The sequence below is a fragment of the Crinia signifera genome, chromosome 2 (assembly GCF_055691185.1).
Source record: "Crinia signifera chromosome 2, ASM5569118v1, whole genome shotgun sequence".
NCBI lineage: Eukaryota > Metazoa > Chordata > Amphibia > Anura > Myobatrachidae > Crinia > Crinia signifera.
This window is the reverse complement of record NC_139218.1, coordinates 35305234-35327430: the sequence shown is the minus strand read 5'-3', so window position 1 is coordinate 35327430 and position 22197 is coordinate 35305234. Positions and strand designations below refer to the sequence as shown.

Below are 22197 nucleotides of genomic sequence, written 5' to 3'. Positions count from 1 at the left end.
GCAATTTCCCTTCTCCAGCTCAGTGCGACAGCAGACTATTATATTAATGTTATCAACATGTAATCTGTAGGGACATTCATGGTGTATGTACTGTATGGGGGGTCCCATGCTACCTTTTTGGTTCCATTGTTTGGTTCCAGTAAGCATTTCATGGGAGGCAGGACTATCTATGTATAAGCATAGGGGTATGTGTAAAAACCAGACTCGGATAAGACCCCAGAACCGGACATCAAACTCTGCATTCCGGAGCTTGTAGTGTCCGGGGTGGGGGGGGGGGGGAGTTCTGTCCGGGAGTGTCCTTTCCGGGGGGAGGGTGGGGGGCTGCCTGTGACCTCACCAGGGAGAGGAGGAAGCAGAGAATAAAGCCTCCCATGTGGTCCGGGCATGTAGCAAGTACGGACCACATGGGAAGGCTGTATTCTATCATTCTTCATGTCCCTGGTGAAAGCTATCACAGGCATCTCCCCGGACAAGACACCCCCCTGGACTGGACACGCCCCAACACTACAAGCTCCGGAATGCAGAGTTTGATGTCCGGTCTAGCGTTCCGGGGTCTTGTCCGGCTCTGGTTTTTACTTAGTTCCATGTTGCATAGCTTGAGTTATTCACAGCTACATTATTTAAAATCTACCTAGGAAAAGCACTGACCTGCTCTTCATTCCTTGGCATACCTCCCAACTGTCCAACAACTGGAGACTGTCCTGCTGTCCCTCCCGCCGCTGGCAGTGTCTCGCAGTGTGGGAGCATGGCGATTGGCCCTGTCCCCTTCCTCAATGGGTCCCACCCATTCAGCAGGGCCTCTCCTGCTATTCCATTTATAAAAGTTGGAGGTATGCTCTGGTGTATGGCTCATTGCAATATTCAGGGTTGGATTGGGAACTAAGGGGTAGATTTATTAAGCTCGGTGACGTGATCAAGTGTCTGGTTTTTATCACCTTCCAATCAGCTCCTACCTGTTATTTTTCAAACCAAGTCTGTAACTTCACAGTTAGGAGCTGATTGGCCGGTGATAAAAACCAGACACTTTATCACTTCACCGAGCTTAATAAATCTGTCCCTTAAAGTAGCCTTCTTCTGTAGAAGTGGCCAGACATGGGCAACACTAAAGTATAATCGCGCCTTGACTACTGCAATGCCCTCTACCTCGGTCTCCCAGCAAAAGAATTGCTCCGCTTGCAGATGGTACAAAGTACAGCTGCCAGGCTATTAACCAATCAGCCCCGCTCCAGCCACATAACACCCATTCTGTACTCCCTTCACTGGCTGCCTATAAGATGGCGAATAATTTTAAAAATTGGCTTACTGACTTTTAAAGCTCTACATGACCAGGGTCCAAGGTACCTGCAGCAGCTTCTGATCCCTTATTGTCCCACCCGATTGCTGCGATCGGTTGATGCAGCACTACTAACAGTACCCAGAATTTCCCTGAATTCATCTGGGGGTCAACCTTTCAGCGCTGGGGATCCAACTCTATGGAACTCACTTTCCCGCTCAGTTTGAGAAGCTTCCACTCTGGAAACATTCAAAAAGAGACTCAAGACTTTCCTGTTCACCCAAGCATTTCACTAATGTCCCTGTTATGTTGTTAAGTTTGTATTGTATTTTGTGCTGTAAAAGGCTAATGCAAGCACTTTGAGTCATATTAGGAGAAAAGTGCTATATAAATAACATTATTATTATTATTATTATTATTATTATTATTATTATTATTATTATTAAGGTATAACATGTTGTGTGGCCATGCCAGCATCTCTGGTTGGCAGATATAATACCCTGTAATACAGTGTGATGAGTGCATTGCCTGCCTGTTATCTAGGGCCACATGTGAGCAAACAAAACAGGCCCCAGCGCTGCACCTGCCCACCAGGCATTTCTTCTTTGGACCAAATGGTCAACCCACCACTGACTTTGTTCCACCTGTACATATAGGGTATAATTCTAAAAAAAGGGTGGGGCAGATGTATCGGGGCAGATTCTGTCTATCATTTCTCTATTGTATCCTAGAAAATGATAGGTAGAATCGGATTGGTTGCTATAGGCACCATCCCCTCTTTTAATTTTTAGAAGCTTTAGTAAACAAATCCATTAATATTTATAACCAGGAAGCGTGTGGATGATTAGCATTAGGGCAGGTCGAGATGAAAAGTGTCAACTAGAGTTTTTCACGTTTTTTTGTGTCTATGTTGACATGGGATACCGTATAAGTATACTGCATCGCCATGCTCACTATGATTTGGGCATGGTGCTTCACTGTGCCCGGCATGCTATTATATACACTCTATGCCCACTGGGATGGTAAATTATGAACAAGTCGGTTTAAAAAACAAAAATCATGAAAAACTCATGTTAACCTTTTTGATGTTGACATGTTTCTAAACTTATGTATGTCCACTTTTTTCATGTGTTGACATTTTCACTGTTAACCAATACTGGTCGACTTTTTGTCTGTCAACCTAGACACTTGAATTAATGACCGCACACAACCAGGAGGGTAAGTAATTATGGTAACCAGTGTGAGTGAACTGCCGGTTCCTACACTGTGACAGTGTGAATACAGTGCAGCACCCAGCTCCTGACATGGAGTCAACACTTTAATGTCACCCGTTGGCGGTTGCCATTACCTCCCGCACCCCTGTTGTGACGCCAACGTCTATGACTAGTATAAAGCTCTTAATTGCTTTTAGATTTTTCTTTAGATTTCTATGGTTTACGATGATTCAGGGACGCCGGTTAAAATTGAGGGGGCGTGGCCTCTGAGAGGGGGTGTGGCCATGCCCTGTGAAAAAAATAAAGAAGAGGGAGAGAGAAGGACAGGCTGCCGCGGCAGCTGTCTTTCTCCCCCGCTTAGCACATGCGTTTCAGTGTTGCAGCGGCAGCCTCTCATCTCTCTCCACACTGCCCGGCACCATGCAATGGGGAGGGGGGAGTGGGCCATGGGCTCCTCCAGCAGACCAGGGCCTGGGTAAAAAGTACCCACCTCCCTCTCGACGCCACTGTTCGTACACACTATACAAAAAAACAGACAACAAAACCAAAGTGTTAATACAAGGACAGACATCTAGAACGCTTTCTCCCATACAAAAGAACAGGCCTAGCTAACAATTCTTCTCAAATTGGTCCAATAATTGTATAGTATATACCCAGCTAAGTAACCTTTAGATATTTGCAATGTGCCTGTTATTTTTTTTTTTTTGCATAATAAAATTGAATGTATCTATTGTTCATGCACAATTAAAGTGAATGATAAAAAGGTACCAGAATCATTGTCACTTTTACAACAGACCAAGATCACTGCTTTTATAGCGGCGTTTACCATGGGGACAGACACAAAAAGTTGCGAGTGACAGTAATGAGGATGATGGAATTACTAAACAGAGTACATGCATTCATTGTTGTAAATCAATTCAAAATAAATAATACACATCGGACCTCAGGCACGGCACTCCAAGGCTAATGGCATCCTAAAGTTATTTTTTTAATAGAATCCCTCCTCTCTACCATTAGCAGAACTCTGGGGGGTTCCTATGCCAGACACCTACACATTTCAGAAGAATTAATTCTCGCCAGCCCTGCCACAGTTCTCCCAGCATCAGCAATTCACAACTGCTCCCATTGTGCTTGCACTGTTTGTCACAGCAGAGGGTACCTACCACGATGCTGGCAGATGGGCCGTTTCTAGAGTATTTGTCACCCAGTGGGAACAGTTAAAAATGCCCCCCCCCCCCCCCCCCCCCCCCGTACACATGTTGGAAAAAAATGTGCGGGTGTGCCAGAAAAGGGCATGGTCTTGTGAAAGGGGGCATGGTCTTGGCAGCAGGATTGTGTTAGTAGTTAAGTTGCTTCACTGATCATTGAGTCCCAAAGTGTTGTTAACTCGAATAGTTATCTAGTGTGGTGTGGATGGTAAGCTGGACAGCGTCTAGGTAAACAGTCAACACGTCGATGCGTGCAAAGGTTGACATGAGTTGATCACGTTTTTTTGGTGCCGCGTGCCCTCTTGCTGGGGACACCAGCTTAATGCTATCTCTAGATAAAGTTGTTATCTCAGTTCTCCGCTTCTTCCTCCCCTGATATTTTTACACAATTCCCCTTTTGCCAAGAATGTTTACTTAATTAAAGGCCTTGGAGTAGTTTTTATAGAAAACTGCTCCAGATGGTCTTTAATACATTCAGGGGATACTAAAATAATGTGCACATTTTGTGCCAAAGGGGGGGGGGGAATGTGTGTATACTGTGTGCACCAAGTCGGGTGTCTACACATGGGCAGAATTTACTACTGCATACAGATTGATCCATTCATCATCAATTGAGCACAATATATGTAAAATGTGCATTTTTGGCCGCTAACTGGGCGGTGACCATGTGAATGCACGGAACTGTTACATCTGGTGTTAATGTTTTGCGCATGCAAGCTGGGGGGGGGTTGTCCCTGGCTGTGCTACGGGGTCTTCGCCGCCCACGGCCTATGCACCTGTACAATGCAGTTGGCAGGCGCCGGGCCCAGCGCATGTGCAAAAGTCTGGCTTCTATGGACTGCATCGGTGGCAGCCCATAGAAGCCAGCTGGGACTGTATGGTAAGTCTGGGAGTGGCTTCCTACAGCAAGCCAACTTTGAGCTTAGCACAGCTTGGACTGGCAGGTCCAGAGGGAGGAAACACCTCCCAGGAGGACTGCCTTACTGCTGGTGACTGGAAGCCACAGTAAAGCCAATGCAGTCTTACGGCTGCATCTGGCACCACTAATGTTGAGCAGGGTGATGAAATTTACTGGGATGCTGCAGTACTGCAGCCCATAGGTAAAATCCTCCATTGAGTACAAGTAGGGTTGCCACCTTATTGTTCATCGATTCCTGGAGATTCACCCCTATAATTGTAATGCGCGCTCTGGAAAAGGGGGCATGACTTATCCCAAAAGTGGGTGTGGACTATTCACAAAGTGGAATACATACATACGTATATTTATACATATGTATACATATACATACATACATATGTATACATATACATACATATGTATACATATACATACATATGTATACATATACATACATACATACATATGTATACATATACATACATATGTATACATATAGGCTGGGGGGGTGGCCTCTGGCAGGCCGGGGGTGGGGTAATGGAGCTGGCAGGCCGGGGGTGGGCAGCGCTGGTGGGGGGGGCAGCTGGCACGCAGGGGGGGCAGCGCTGGCAGGCCGGGGGTGGGCAGCACTGGCAAGCCGGGGGCGCAGCTGGCACGGAGGCTCAAGTCCATTGTCAACTCACCAGTGGTTACAAGCAGGCGGCCAGCAGCAGCGCGGTGTCTTGTCCAGGCAGCCAGGCAGCAGTGGAGGGCGGAGGCAGGGCATGCTGGGAGGTCCACGTTTCCTGGAGGCTAGCAGCAGCGCAGCACATCATCACCAGACAGCGGGTGGAGGGCTACAGGTTAATACTCGCGAGATGATGACAGGCCTGGCAGGCGCAGCGGCGCTGAAAGTGATGGCTGGGCACTGGGGACGGGGGAGAGGCAGCAAATAGGGCTGGAAGCTTTTTCAGACACCCGGATACCCGGGAGAATCCCAGAATCCGGGAGAATGGAAAAGCCTCCTTGAGGGTTGCCACCAAAAACGGGAGAATCCCGGAAATCCGGGAGAGGTGGCAACCCTAGGTACATGTAATAGTGACGGTTGTAGCTGCCAATGTAGAGACAGCCAGCAGGATACTCTTACACTTGCAGACACACAGATGTTTAGTATACACTGGTGGATTCTTGCATTACCATATTGAAGTTAGTAGGCTGCATCCAAATTAGCCCCGTTATGTACACACCTAATACATCTATCAGCAGCATTTAGATACACACTAGTTGACAATGCTTCAATACCATTTTATTATGCATCTTCCGTCTGTGTTACTGTCTACGCTCTCGTACATTTGATGAATACAAATAGGCTGCTCTCAGTGTCTACAGAGCTGCTATTCCATTGCGCAGCGGTACTTGCCATGATCCATGTGCAGGTCTTGGCAATTATATCAGATTGAAGGTCATATGTTAATAAAGGTGTTAAAATAAGCAAAACGCCCTGCTCTGTTGTACTTGAAACAGTGAGATGAATGGCAGTTAAGCAACGTCTAGACGGCGATTTATTCCCCAACCATCCCAAGAGAAACACCGAGAATTTGTTTTCCATGGTAAATATAAAATGTTTTGTTCATTCGACAGATACACTTGTGTAGATTAGAACATCAGTAAATGAAATCTAATCACATTGTATGACTCTCAGTAGGGCGAAACGCACAGAGCACCTTTCAAACCAGGTCAACACAATTATGAGAGTGACACAATTTCGTGCTGTAGATGCAATCGGTTTTTTTTTTGGGTTATACAAAAATTTTCGGGTATGGGTCATAGGGTCGAACCAAGTAAGGTCAACACTCACTAGGTTTACCACTATTGGTCAACAGGCCATAAGTCAACTCCTAACTGCCATGTTACAGGCTGGGTTTGAAAAATTACAGGTAGGAGCTGATTGGCTGGTTGTTTATCATGTTCTACGTTATCCCTTTTTAAAGCTTGATATATCTGTCCCTCTATGTCCACGTGGATAGTTAAGAATGAAAAAAACCTCTTCTGGGGAAAAAATACCTGAAAAACTCCTGTAGACTTTTTCGACATTGACCTATTGCTTGTGTCAACCTTTTGCCCCTCTCGACCTAAGCCATGTCAACCTATGACTTGTTGACCATAAGTATTCCACCTATTGAGCGTCGATCAAATTAGTGTTGACCGCATACCAAATTTTCTGTGCTACAAAAATTTGGGCTCTTTCTGTAGCAATAATTTAGCGAATTTACCTGTATGAAGTTGTTCTACAAAAACTTGGCCAGGGGATAGCTGTGCCATAAATGGACTCCTGGAAGGTGAAGGACTCTATCCTAGGCGTACACATCAGGCATGTGGGCAGTGATTTCCATTGGTTGTCTGCTACTGGGGGGAGGGAGGTTAAAAAACCTGCTTCAACGGGATACAGGTACTTTATCCAGATAAAGAAAACCATGACTGAAGGCCTGGGAAGGGACTTTGAGCACCTCTATCTATCAAACTTTGTCACACGCAAAGATGGGGACACCCTTTTTTGAATAGGGGAAGTCTCCAAAAACGATATGCCTCCATTTTAGTTATTAGCTGGTAATCATTGTGTTCACCAGGCATACAGATGGAATGCCTGGCAGTCAGCCTACAGGATCACCACGTGACCTGAGGCTGGCGGACATGAGCTCCATCTGCTGGGGACACGCGAGCATCTCACACACGAGCGCATCCCAGGCAGCTTCCCTGCCCGTCTCCACTTCAGGGAGATGGGCAGGAAGTGGGGGCTGCGGGGGAGGTGCAGGGGACCAATGGCAGGTGGTGGAGGGCTCCTACAGAACTGGGCACGCGTGCCCCCTTCTGTCGGCTGGCGCGGGGCGGCGATTTGCGATTCTATCTCCAGGAGCAGCTCCATTGAGAGCTGCTCCATCTGTAGATCTCATCATTATAGAGACATCAGGGTGTCTGGGGATGGAGGAAATACTCTACAATTAAAATATGGGGATTCCACATTGAAATAATGTGGTCCCCTTGTTGCTACGGCTGTATATGGCAGGAGCAGATTGGCAACAGATGCCACAGGAAAGATTACAGGTGGGCCAACATATTCATATTCAGTTATTTTCCCGCTTATCTCACCCAGAGAACTATGTAATAGGCAAGGCACAAAAATGTCCCTTTTAAACGCTTAAAGGAGTCACACTTTACTCATTTCAGCTCACCACCACTGCCACCCCCCTATCAGAGCAATGGGCAATAGCCGCTGTGTGTGTCACTGGTGGAGAGGGACAGGGGGCATGCCAGCAGCTAACAGAGCACTGGCCATGCACATGGCCGCCGGGGGGGGGGGGGGGTGTGTGTACTAATTACCCAGGCCCGGGCTTGCTGGAGGGGCTGTGGTCTGAGCCCCTGAGCCCCTCTTCCCCCTCCGTCCCTCCCGGGCAGCAGCAGCAAACACCTCTACATCATGTGCTGTGCTGACAGCAGGCTCAGCATGGATGAGAGCTCATGCTGAGCCTGCTATCAGCACAGCACATGCTGTAGGTGTGTGCTACTGCTCCTAAAGGGGGGGGGGGGCAATAAACCCCTCAACTTTAGAGTGTTTTTTCACACCCCTCTAAACATTTTGGGGGTGGCGCCTAATCGTGGGGGTGGTCACACCTCCAGCAATTAGGCCACACCTCCAAAATTTTACCGGGGCCCAGCATACCTCTCGGCTGCCCTGGCCATGCATCCACGGTGATGTAAACAGGGGGCGTGGCTCGCAATCACCATGAGGCTATGCCCGTTTTCCAGACCCAAAAGTTGGGAGATATGAAACATTAAATATAAATAAAAATGATTAGATTACAGTCTACTTTACATATCTATATATACATAACTACTCACCACTACCACTAGAGGTCACTCAATAGACCAATTTACTCCTTAACAGAAAGTGAAAGCAAAATGATCAGTTTTAGACTTGCTGGATATGGACAGAGGGAGCTGTGAAGACAGAGATTGGAGGTAGGAGCAGATAGGGTCTAAGCCGTCATCTTGACAGGCTTTAAAATAGTTGACTTATATTTCACAGGCAGCTGTTAAAGTTTGGAGCATGGAAATGCTAAACCCATTATACTGTATCTATGACACAGTATGAGTGTCTGTTTACTCAGAATGTGCCAAATTTATACAATGGTTCTCACATGTGAGCCAGGTGTGCGAAAGTAAGGTGCACTCGCTGAGGACATAAGATCCAGGGTTGTAAAACAATGTTTGTACTTCATGTTACACAATTAAATTGTAGGGAATAAACTCAATGCACTTTATCATTAAATAATAGTGCATCAACCACAACAACAACAACATATTCCGTCATTACATCTTGTACCGAATATGGTTTTTCGTCTGTCTGTCTTTCCCCTTAGAACAGGCATGTCCAAGCTATGGCCCTCCAGCTGTTGTAAAACTACAAGTCCCATCATGCTTTGCCATAGTTTGAGCTATGAGCGATATGCACGATGACATCATTACCGTGCATACTGTTCATTAAAAGAGAATAGTTTGTAACCAGCTTTAGACTACTATTTTTTTTTGGGGGGGGGGGGGGGGGGCGTCATGGGACCTCCCTCATCTGGACATGCTGGACGATGGAGAGGGTCGTTAACGATATTGAGTTTAAACACCAGACGATATTGAGAACGATTTTGCTCAAAAAGCCCTTTCTGAGTGATTTTGTTTTGTTTATGGCTAGAAACTCACAGAGCCTCTGGGCCATGACCCAAACCGCATCGAAACGGGGTCGTGCCCTCACGGAATGATGCATTTGTAGACCACGCCCCCTTTCTGGCAGGCCACACACCCCAAATTTCGAGTGCGCACCTTCGGCACGCCCAGATGTCCTGCTGGGTCTGTTCAAGAAGTTGGGAGGTATGATCATGCATACATTTGTTTGTGCTCATGTGCAGTTTGCTAAAATGCATTATTTGCGGCCAGCTGAGAATGAGGCCCAAAACTGGGGATAGCGTCATTTTGGTTCTTTCTGATTCATCAAGTCTTTTAAAGAGGAAAAAAAGAGAAGAGGCTAATCCCAGCCAATCAAAATCTAGCTATTATTTCATAGAATACACTCAATAACTGACTGCCAAAATCTGATTGGATGCAGTAGGCAACTTCTCCGCTCGTCCTTATGTTTCACAAATCATCTCCATAGCAACAACATTTTCTTTTTCTGCATATATTCTTACGTATTGTAACTAGACCGCATCATATGGGACCCTATTAAGGTTGACATGCATTGAGTTGACCAATGAAGGTCGACAGGCCTTAGGTAAATGCCTGAAATAGGTCGACTTGGCTAAGGTCCGCAGGGTTAGAAGGTCAACACAAGCATTAGGTCGCCAATGGCAAGGTCGACAGTCAAAAGGTCGACATGAGTATTTCACCTTTTTTTGAGCCGATATGTGCCGACGGGTGGTATTTCATGCCCTACCATCCACAATGGAGTGGTGGGAGAATAAAATAGTGTGCTGAGCGCAGTGAGGCACCGAGTCCAAAGCATGGGGAACCATGCGAGGGGACATGGTACAAATTGGCGGTGTCCATGTCGGCATTCAGGACAGAAACCTGAAAAATTCATGTCGACATTTTGATTGGTGACCTTGTCATTGTCAACCTAATGCTTGTGTCAAGCTTTCAACCCTGTCGACCTTAGCCATTTCAACCTACTTCAGGTGTTAAGTCCTGTCGACCTTTGACCCACTGGGTCAACCCATACCCCCATGATATGGTAATGTCAACTGATCCCAGAAGCACCTCTTGTTCTAAGCAAAGCAGCGCCCCTTTCGTACATTCGTGTATTTGGACACAAATTGGGAACAAACTTCCTGCTTTTTATTCCATGCGCCTCTTACATATTTATTTCCACCTATTATTGTTCCACATTATATGCTTCCATCTGATGGATGTTTTACAAGATGGAAAATCTCTGTGCAAGTGGTAAATGTGTTCAGCATTATATCCCGCCTGTGAGTCTAGGAGGATTACTGTGATTATTTTCTGCCATTATACCAAATATACTGTACGCTCTCGCGTCCCAGGAGGTTAGGCGGCAGCGTACTGTAATCGCCATGTTTTTATTGCTCTGGAAAGAAAAGTTAGAATTCAGATATTTGCAGAGAAGATTCATGTGTTTGCAATGAAGCGAATGCTGTAAATGAAATGCGCTTGTCTAAGGAAAATTCCTGGGATATTAGTTCAAAGAGTATGCTGCTGCTGTAAGGCGGAGCTGGGGAGCGGAGGTCGGGATGAGCAACATTTTCAGAAGTGTCCTGGATATAACCATCATTGTCCTACAGTAGCTCTATTAATAGACTGCAAATGAAGCAAAACCTAAAGTTACAAATACAACGCTGACGCAGGCCTGAGCCAAGAAACCTAACACCTTGTCATTAGCCTTAGATCTTGTAGATAATACTTAAGAGCAACGGTGGTTATAGAGGTGGGGCTGCAGCACAGTTCAAAATTCAAACCGCACCAACTGCCACCAACTGTCATTGCAAACAGACTCAACAGACTTGAACTGTGCTGCATCCCCTCCTCTGGAGCCGCCGCTGCTTACCGGCACTGTGGGGGTCATTGAGGTGCGGTTGGATTCGCTATGTATGGCAATGCAATAGGAGGCATTTACTGCTGCAGTAGTGATCCAAGGTGCAGCTTGGGACACAGCATCGGATCTCTCTTCCACCATCGGACAGCTTACACACCGATGGTACTGTGCTCGCTGTTTAAAACCTACAATGGTGATTCCTGACCTCTTCCCACCCCCCTGTAAACGGAGGTGACACATTTCCATTTTTACAGAGGCCATTGCTACTCCACTTTACTTCTAAGACATAGGATAGAATGTGCCAGCCACTCACTAGGGCCAGATGCACTAAGCTTCAAAAGTGATAAAATGGAGAGTGATAAACAGCCAGCCAGACAGAAGACACACTGTATAAAAATCGAATTCAGTTATGAAAAAAGAAAAATAGAAAATTTAAATAAAAAAATTGTGCATCCGGAAAGTATTCACAGCGCCTCACTTATCCCACATTTTGTTATGTTTACAGCCTTATTCCAAAACAGAATAAATTCTTTTTTTTAACTCAATATATGCCGGTTCTGTTTTACTCGGATTCACTCGGATCTCAAATCGGGAATGTATTGGCTATCGGCTGTCACATGTTTTGGATAGCCAATAAGCTGCAAGTTAATCAGAGTAAAACCGAACCCGCACATTTTTTTCCCTCAAAGTTCTACATACAGTACAATACCACATAATAATAACAAGAAAAAAAGTTTTTAGGAAAAAAAAAAGTTTTTGTGAGATTTTTACAAATTTATTAAATACATATGTTCATGCGATTTCTTTTTTTTTTTCTATAAATTAGCAAAAATCTCCCCCCAAAACTTTTTTTAAGTTGTCGTTATGGGTTATTATTGCGTGTAGAATTTTGAGGGGAAAAAATTTATTAATTCCATTTTAAATAAGACTGTAACATAACAATATGTGGAAAAAGTGACGCGCTGCGAATACTTTCCGGATGCACTATACGCTCAAACTTTAATGTACCCGGCTAATACGTATTGTAACTGTATTTTTACAATAACTGAATACCAAGTGACTTATACCAGGAATTATTGTGTAAATGTGAAATAAAAAAAATGGTACTTGTTTCCTAGCACGGCCACAATCGCGGGCATCGGGTGTCATTTTTAGTGGTATACGACGCGACCGACGCGATGCCCCCGATTTTCCCATTGAAATGCATTGAAAACAGTCAAAATCGGGTCGGTCTCGTCGTATGCGGCTAAAAAAGGCTTAAATGGTCCAGACGCGATTCCCGCGATTTCCCCATAGGGAACAATGTTAAATGCCTCAATTTAGCCGCGATGCCCCCGATTTCCCATAGGAAACAATGTTAAATGGGTCAATTTACCCAAATCATCATAGGGAACAATGGTAAATGGGCCAGAAACCCCCCAAAACACCCCTGAACAGTGAAATGTCCCCCCAAAAGTATTTTACGCCACCCCACGATCAACGTGAACCCGAAGCGTGGCGAGCGCAGCGAGCCCGCGAGGGGCGGCGGTACGCGTCCTCCGACCTTTTCATACCCCCACTATCCACGTCGGCGTGGAGTTGAGAATAGAATAGTGTGGCGAGCGCAGCGAGCCACCGAGCCCGAAGTGTGGGGAGCGCAGCGAGCCCCGCGAGGGGACGCAGATACCTTCACAGGTAAACGCTTCCCTTCGCGGGCTTCACAGGTATCCGCGTCCCCTCGCGGGGCTCGCTGCGCTCGCCAAGCTTCGGTCTCGGTGGCTTGCTGCGCTCGCCACACTATTCTATTCTCAACTCCACGCCGACGTGGATAGTGGGGGTATGAAAAGGTCGGAGGACGCGTACCGCCGCCCCTCGCGGGCTCGCTGCGCTCGCCACGCTTCGGGTTCACGTTGATCGTGGGGTGGCGTAAAATACTTTTGGGGGGACATTTCACTGTTCAGGGGTGTTTTGGGGGGTTTCTGGCCCATTTACCATTGTTCCCTATGATGATTTGGGTAAATTGACCCATTTAACATTGTTTCCTATGGGAAATCGGGGGCATCGCGGCTAAATTGAGGCATTTAACATTGTTCCCTATGGGGAAATCGCGGGCATCGCGTCGCGGCCATCGCACCCGATTTTTTAGTGCATGTAATGGCCGCGATGCCCCCGATTTTTCCTCACGATGCCCACGATCATGATCTTTGTGGCCGTGCTAGGAAACAAGTATCAAAAAAATTATATATATTATTTTAATAGCATCTCTTCTTAGATGTTCTCTGGAATTGACCCAATGGCCATTAAGAACAACATTGATGTCGCTGTATTAATAACATGATATTTCTTATTTTCCTCTAGGGTGAAGTGATAAAGGAGCATAGGGGAGAATGGGAATTGGTAAGTAGCTAGTTAAAACTGTTATTTATTATACATTTGTGGAACATCTGTTAGTACTGTATCTTGTGTAATGTTGTTAGGGAAATCCATTTTCTGGGATATGCTAGTTCTACTGTAGGAAGTTGGAACGTACGTCCTTGATGAGACACAGAGGCATATATTCAATGCCGTGGGCGAGCGGTGACTGCGAGCAGGACTTTTTGCTCGCAGTCACCGCTCACCCTGTCAGTATTCAACTGACCCCCCCTCATTCGCAAATTCCCCCTCGCTCCGTTTTTTGAGCGAGGGGGAATTTGCGAATGTGCCTCCAAAAGCTGCGAGAGCCGAGGCTAATTACAGCGAGTTTGCTGCACTAGCCTCGGCTCTCGCAGTTTAGGGGAATCCTCGCAGTTCTGTGACTGCGAGGATTCCCCCGGAACGTTGCATAGTGCGAGCGGCCGGCGTGGGGGTTAAACTGCGAGGATCACTGGTTTTCTGTGATCCTCGCAGTTTAACCCCCTCGCCGGCCGCTCGCACCGGCATTGAATACTGCACAGTGACTTTGAGGAGATGTCTTGTATATTCAAACAAACCTGGGGAGGGTATAAGGTCATTAGGTCTACAAGCATAACAGATGGACCAGCTCTCAATGGAGCTGCTCCTGGCAATAGAATTGCCAATTGCCGCTGTGCGCCATCCGACAGGAGGGGGCGTGCACGGCCCGTTCTGTCGAAGCCCACCGCTGCTCCCCCATCTCCCCCATAGCCCCAACTAACCCAGGCCCATCTCCCTGAAGTGGAGGCAGGCAGGGGATCTTCTCCTCGCCGCCGCGCAAGCGTGTGAGACGCTCGAGCGTCCAATTTAGATGGAGCTCCTGTCCGCCAGCCTGCGACAGCTCAGGAGATCTGGCGATTCTTCAGGCTGGCTGACAGGCGCTCCATCTGTAGGTCGACCACTATAGGTTAACAGTTACTAGGTGGACACATGAAATAGGTCGACATGGTTATTGATACAAGCATTAAGTCGACATGGGTTTTTCATGTTTTTTTTGCTTTAAGAAGGTGGTTTTTCATACTTTACTATCCAAATGGGCATAGGGTGAGAATATAAAAGTGTGCCGGGCGCAGTGAGCCGCGCGAAGGAACGCGGTGCACATATATGGTGTCCATGTCGACTTAAGACGCCATAGACACTGGAAAACATGAAATGCTTGTGTCAACCCAATGACCATGTCGACCTACTGCATGTCGACCTGTTTGATGTGTCAACCCAGTGACTGTTGACCTATAGTGGTCGACCTAATGACTGTCAACATAAGTTTTTTGCATAATGCCTGGGTTACTATATGAGGCTCCATGTCAGCAGCGTAACTATAGCACCGCAGCCCCCGCCACCGCGGGGGGGCGCTGTGCATGTGGGGGCGCCGGAGGCTGCGGTGCTATAGTTAAACCCCCCCTCAATCCCCCGCAGACTTACCTATCGCGCTGGTCCCGGCAGCTCCGTTCTTCTGCTGAGGACCACCACAAAATGGCCGCCCCCATATAGCACACAGTTCTCTGAAACTGTCTGCTGTATGGGGGCAGCCATTTTCTGGTGGTCCTCAGCAGAAGAACGGAGCCGCCAGGACCAGCACGATAGGTAAGGCTGTGGGGGATTGAGGGGGGGTTTGCATGGGCGGCGGGGTAGGGGTGCTTGGCGGGGCGGCGACGGGGGGGTGGGCGCCCCCCCTAACGGCGGTGGGCCGCCCAAAACGTAGCTACGCCACTGCTCCATGTGCATGATATAACACTTAAGGGATGTACACGGTGCAATGTACTTTCTATTCAATCCTGATTCCATCCCGATCGAATCAGGATCAAATTGCACGGTGCCGTGTAAAAATTGGATTTAGACTATATAGTGCAGATCTGTTCTATATAGTCTCGTCTGTCTATGTTTCCTGTCGAAGCTGCTCCTGTTGATTGAATCTCTAACTGCCAGCCGCCAGAAAGGGGCACGCGTGCATGAGACACTCGCTCGCCCCGTTCCGATGGAGCCCTCCGCCCCGATTCCAACAGAAGCTGCCCCCGATCCCTGCCCATCTCTCTGAAGTGGAGACGGGCACAGAAAGTACTCCCCGCCGTTGTGTTGACAGGAATGCGTGTGCGTGTGAGACACCACCCATCCTGTCTGATGGAGCGCCTCTCTGATGGCGATCGCAAGCTATGGGCAATTCCCAGTGCTGGCTGAGAGACGCTCCATTTGTAGAAGCAAAATCGAATTGAAAAATAGACAAAATTGAACAGTGTGTATGCTTTAATGACGTGGCTGCATTATTAGCTGTGTTACAATGGTGTAAGCTTGCTTAAATAACACTGTCTCTAATCAGGATAGGTATACTGCGTGGGTAATAGACAAACTGTTGTTGGAAGAGCTATGACATACTGGGTTTCTTAATTTGACTCTCACCAATGCTTTATGTGGCACAGCAGGGTAAAAACACCCTAAAATGGCGAGTGGGTCTAAAATCTGTAATTGTATCTTGAGTAAGAATAATTACTGCCAGGTCTATTGTACTATAGTAACTAGTAATGTGCTGTTGTTCTATATGACATCCTAGCATGTACGCAGTGTTATGCTGTCATCATTGCTGAACATTGATAAGTGGTTTTAGATATGTGCATGGAGCCCTACGTTTTAGATCTAAATCATGTTTTGGTTTTGGCAAAACCCAGGGCTGGCGCCACCACTAGGCAGCTCTGGAGTTTGCCGGCCACTGCAGTTTGCAGCAGGTCGCCCCCCCCCCCCCCCAATGGAGGTGAGGGGCTGCAACTCCCCCCCCCCCACACCCCCTCTGGAGCGACTAGGCAGCCGCTGCCTCATCACCTGATCCCTCACCCCCGGGGAGCGGGTGAGCACCGGCAAAATTATTCTGGTCCGTTCGCAGCCGGCGTTTGTTCGCACGGGGACCAATGTTTGTCGTATGCGCATGCACAGTCACATTTCTGCGCATAATCATATGCCGGGGGTATGCGTACACGGCGAACAGACTGTTTGCCAGGTGCACACACCCATGGCTGCGGCTGGGGGCATGTGGCGGCAGCGGCGGATAGTCACGCCCATGGGAGCGCCCAGTATTTTATGGTAGTATCCATGTAAACTCTTCTCATGGTAATCGGGCCGTGACGTCGGAGCTGGGGGCAGGCAGCTGACACCATTGGATAGCAGTTGACACCACCCACTTCCTCCCGAGGGTGCACGCAAATCTAACTGACCTGAGATTCACTTAGATATGTGTGCACGTTCCACATCATTCGGTGGTCGGCTGCGAATAGATGTTTATGTTAAACATTCGCAGGCCCTGCGTGGGAACACACGATGAGAGGGGGGAGCGGGCGTACCACCATTCACACGGCAGGTTCTGGTTGACTTGCAAGGGTGTATATTCGCATCCGAGCGAATTAACCACAATGACCCCCTTCTATCTATTATATACTAGAACGTGCTAAATAAATTCTAAGTAGTTTGTGATTGGTTGCCCATAGCAACATCCCATCTGCAATAGAACTCCTACTAGTATATAATCTCTTATATATTTGGCTACATCTGTCACTCAAAGTGTGTCTGGAGCTATAACGCTGGGTGGAGCCTCTGACTCACATGACTGACTCACATGACAGAGAACCAGCCCAGTGAGCCCACAGACAGTGCCAGACACCCTCTGCCTCTCCATGTTACACAGCAAAGACACAGCTACACACCAGACACACCAGGTGAGCGCCCCACACCTCCATACCTCCCAACATGACCCTCTCCAGGAGGGACAGAATGCTATGTTTGTGGACTTCCATCTTAATTTAAGATTGTCATCACCTGTCATTTTAAACAGGGTAATTGATAAGAAAGGTGTTTAAGCACAGGTGATGGTAATCCATAAATTAAGAAGAAAGTCCAGAAACAGAGCAATGTGTCCCTCCTGGAGAGGGTCATATTGGGTATGCACCTCCCTCCCCCCACCCCCCATTCATGGCATCCCCACGATTAAATGGCACATGCAAAACACTGACATGGCTATGGTCGACAATGAAAAAGGTTGACATGATTTATTTTTCACTTTTTCAATGTTTTCATATTCATTCTCATGTGTCGACATGGACACCAATGAAGTGCCACACTTATGTCAACATTTACATGTGTTGACCTTTCTGTGTTGATTTTTTTCTTGTGGCGATTCGCGGCACCCCCCGCGACCCCGCGATTTGCAGCACACCCCCCGCAATTCGCGGCACCCCTGGGGACTCCCGCGATTCGTGGCCCCACCCCTTGACACCCCCCCCCCTCCTGCAATTCGCGCCAACCCCCGGGCCCCCCTACCGCAGTTCACGGTGCCCCCCACGACCCCCCCTACTGCGATTCACCACCCCTGACCCCCCCTCCTGTCATTGCGGCAACCCCCCGCCCCCACGACCCACCCTCCCACGATTCACTGCAACCCCCCGCGCCCCCCCCCCATCCCACGATTCGCGGCACCCACACCCCCCGCGACCCCTCCTCCCGCAATTCACGGCATCCACCCACGACCCCTCCTCCCGTGATTCGCGGACACCCCTCACCTCCTCCCTACCCCACCCCCGCGCGTGATTCACGGCAACCCCAGGATTAAATGGCACATGCAAAACACTGGCACGGCTATGGTCGACAATGAAAAAGGTTGACATGAGTTTTTGAAGATTTATTTATTATTTATATATTTATTTTTTGAATGTTTTCATATTCATTCTCATGTGTCGACATGGACACAGATGAAGTGCCACACATGTCAACATTTACATGTGTTGAACTTTCTGTGTTTTTTTTCCAGTGACAACTATGAACTATGTGCACGTCAACCTACACATCATCAACCAATTCTTTGTATAATATATAACACCTGTTCTGTTTTACTGTAGGTGTTTTAAGTCAGACCTTTTACTGCTACTATTACTGTTTATGTAAATGCATTCTGAATGACAGCAACATCCTACCATCCTTCTACAAGAATATATAACCAACTAGGTGATTCATCGCGCCCCGTGCCCCCCCCTCCCGCGATTCGCAACCCTCCCTCGCGCAATTCACGCCCCCTCTCACGCTTTGCGGACCCCCGCCATCTCCCGCAATTCGCCGACACCTGCGCCCCCTCCCTCCCTTGATTCACGGCGCCCCTCCCGCAATTCACGGCACCCCTAACCCCCTAATTAGTCCCCAGTATACTCACACACCCCTATCACTACCCAGCTTCCTGCTCTCCTGAACCGTAACTTCCACCACTGGGGAGTCGCTGACGCTGTTTTGCCCACATGCCCCTATCATGCCTCATAGCCCAGCCTCCTGCTCTCATGCACCCGAATTCCCACCCAGTAGGAGGAGACACTGACTAAGGGCCACCATCCTGTACTCCTGTGCTGCCACGCTGGACCCTCACCCACTGGCAGAAGCAGCACAGTATCTCCCACCCTCCTCTTTAGTCCCCCTTATTCCCACACACCCCTATCACTACCCAGCCTCCTGTTTTCCTGTGTCATGACCTCCGCCAGTGGGGAGCCGCTGACTCAGAAACACCCTACTATACTATTGCACACACACACACACCTAAACAACATGCACACACAGCCCCCCCACACCCACAAATGTCACTGTACCATCCACACTATCAATGTACATCTTACTCTGTAACCGCTTTTTAATTAAACAAAACAATACACACCCCCTTCCACATCATATGCTCTCTATTTAACACATTTCACCTATAACTGAAGTTGCAATACAGGCATCTTTCATACAATTCTAACCATCTTTCTCATATACAAATGTTCACAAATTAAGGGGGCGCAGCCCCTTACGACGGTGTGAAGAGCGCCCGTAGGGCGCGATGAATCACCTAGTAATAATAATAATTAGGGATGTGCACCGGCCACTTTACGGGTTTTGGGTTTTGGGTTCTGATTACCTTGAGGTTTTGGGTTCTAATGGGTTTTGGCAAAACACCTCCTAAGTGTTTTGTGTTTGGATTTTTGGGGTTTTGGGTTCTGATTTTTTGTTAAAAAAGCATAAAAACTGCTAAAATCGCAGAATTTTGGTTTTTTATTTTTTGCTCCTACGCTATATTAACCTCAATAACATTCATTTCCACTCATTTCCAGTCTATTCTGAACACCTCACACCTCACAATATTGTTTTTATTGTGCAAAAGGTTGCACAGAGGTAGCTGGATAACTATGATATACTCAAAGAAACTGCTATGTGAACGCGAGTTGGGAAAATAATGTAAGTGTGGTTACTTAAGCCCCCTTAAGCACAGTACCCATGTCCCGATTCACAAGCAAGTTTCGTTTGAATTTCTGCGCTGGTTTTTTTCCCATAAATATCTTCTTTGTCGAATTGCCTGGTTTGGAGGATTGATGGCCTCCTGAGGAAAAAAACCTAGCTGCTTTCCCTTTAGCGCCAGTTACAAATCTCTTCTTTTTTTGGTGTTGTGACTCTTAGAAAATGGCTGCCCCATACTGCAGACAGAAAACTGTCTGCAGTATGGGGGCAGCCATTTTCTAATTGTCAGTTTTCATTGCAGCAGGAGCCGGCCGGGACCGTAACGTCAGGCAGGTCCCGGCAGAGAGCCGGGCGAGACGCAGACCACGGGTAACTATAGCCCCGCAGCCCCCCCGGTGGCGCCCCCAATTTCTCTGCGCTCCCCCGCCACTGCAGGGGCTGCGGAGCTATAGTTCCGCCACTGCTTCTGGACAAACGATTTAGTTCATACACACCGAACTATATGGTTAACGATATCGTTCAGTGGCCGCACCCAGGAGCATGCTGTTGCTGGTGAGATTGTCAGAATGTGACTGCATGTACAGACAATAGAGGGGGACAGTAACAACCCGCGGGAGTGTGCATTGTTAACGATATAGTGCGTACACATTAGCCGATATACGCAATATTATTGTTAACAATACTGGGTACTTATGTAGTATCTGGGCGTCCGAGTTAGAAATCGGATTGGATCGCATCGCATCGCATGCGACCAAATCGTATGCGATGCGATGGTCAAGATTCAATGTTAAAATGGTCTGAGTCCATTTTAACATAGAATTCAATGGGAAAAAGGGGTCCTTTTCCTTTCCCCACTATCCAAGTGGGCATGGAGTTGGATATAAACCTGTGGCGAGCGCAGCGAGCCACCGAGCCCGAAGCGTGGCGAGCGTAGCGAGCCCCGCGAGGGGACACAGAATACTTTTTAAGAAATATGGGGCCCCTCGCGGGGCTCGCTTCGCTCGCCACGCTTCGGGCTCGGTGGCTCGCTGCGCTCGCCACGCTATATAAAATCAACTCTATGCCCACTTGGATAGTGGGGAAATGAACAGGACCTTCTTAACATTGAATCCTATGCAAAATCGCATCGAATCGCATCGCATCTGATTGTATGCCTTAAGGTAAGGCATACAATCACAAAATCGGACGCCCAGATACTACATAAGTACCTAATACTGTTATCGTGCATATCGTTAACGATTATCGCATAATGTGTACGCATTTTTATCAGCCAGCTGCTTTTGAAAGATGATACACGCTGATTGGTGGTACTTTATCCTTCTCCAAGATTTGATACATCGCCCCTCTAATCTTTTTCAGATTTGGAGGATTTTTAACTTAATTCAGGATATTTTAAAATTCAATCGGTGAAGGACCTCATTTAAAAAAGGGAGCCCCCACCCTCAAACACACACATATTGAACAATAAGTCTTTTGTCTCCTTAGGACACCGGGGGGGCTAAGGAACATTTCCCATTACTGGGGTCTATTAGCTGAGCACCTGTTCTGCTGAGCGCTGGGAAAATATTCCTTTTGCTTCTTTACACAAACCCAGTCTTGCACTTACGCATTATTAATGATGGTGCGATTATACTGAACATCTCTGTGTCTACTGTGTGGCTGCTTGTGCAGCGGCGCCGCGGCGACCCGCCCCAGATCTCACATAAAGTGGGATACTTAGGAAATGATTATGTCTTTTGATGCAGACGAGGCCTGTGACTTGCCCCAGCCCCATGATAGCAGCATTATATCGTCTCTGCACAGTGGCGTAAGTTTATCCCAGTTGCCACGGAGGCAAGATAAACATTGGTGACCTGCCATATAGCTCAATCAGTAAGGTGTCTGTCTCCAGTAAGACAGGTCATGGGTTCTAATACAGGGTGTGACAATTGCAAAAATGATATTAGGAGGGGGAGTCAGCCACGGAAGAGATATCAACGGCTTTCAATTAACCGATTCAAACTCGCAGGGGAGGAGAGGTGCCCCCTTGGGAGCAGGAGCCCGGTGGCAGATGACTCCACTGTCTCCCAGAGTTATGCCCCTGCATGTAGCCACTTTCAGAAACACACCCCTGACACCCCCTTTAGGTGCTACCTCTGCATCTCTTTTTTGCCAACCCCCCCCCCCCCTGTTATCGATTAGGAATGGACTATATATTTATTACCAGTTATTTGTATAGCGCACACATATTCCATAGCGCTTTACAGAGAATATTTGAACACTCTGCCCCAGTGGAGCTTACACTCTATATTCCCTACCGCTGCACATACAGTTCTGATGCTGTGCATCCGAATCCGTATGGTGTGTGAGAACACTATGAAGACATCTGCAGCTCATACAGAGGCGTA

The 22197-nt window shown here is 47.6% G+C and overlaps 1 long non-coding RNA gene across 1 annotated transcript in view; it reads left to right on the top strand.

The window, feature by feature from the left end:
* LOC146059563 (uncharacterized) overlaps positions 1–22197 on the top strand; it is a 389618-nt gene that overhangs the window by 144180 nt on the left and 223241 nt on the right. The window contains exon 6 of the long non-coding RNA XR_014470274.1: positions 13508–13546. This is a non-coding gene — a long non-coding RNA (uncharacterized LOC146059563). The remainder of the gene's footprint in view (positions 1–13507; positions 13547–22197) is intronic.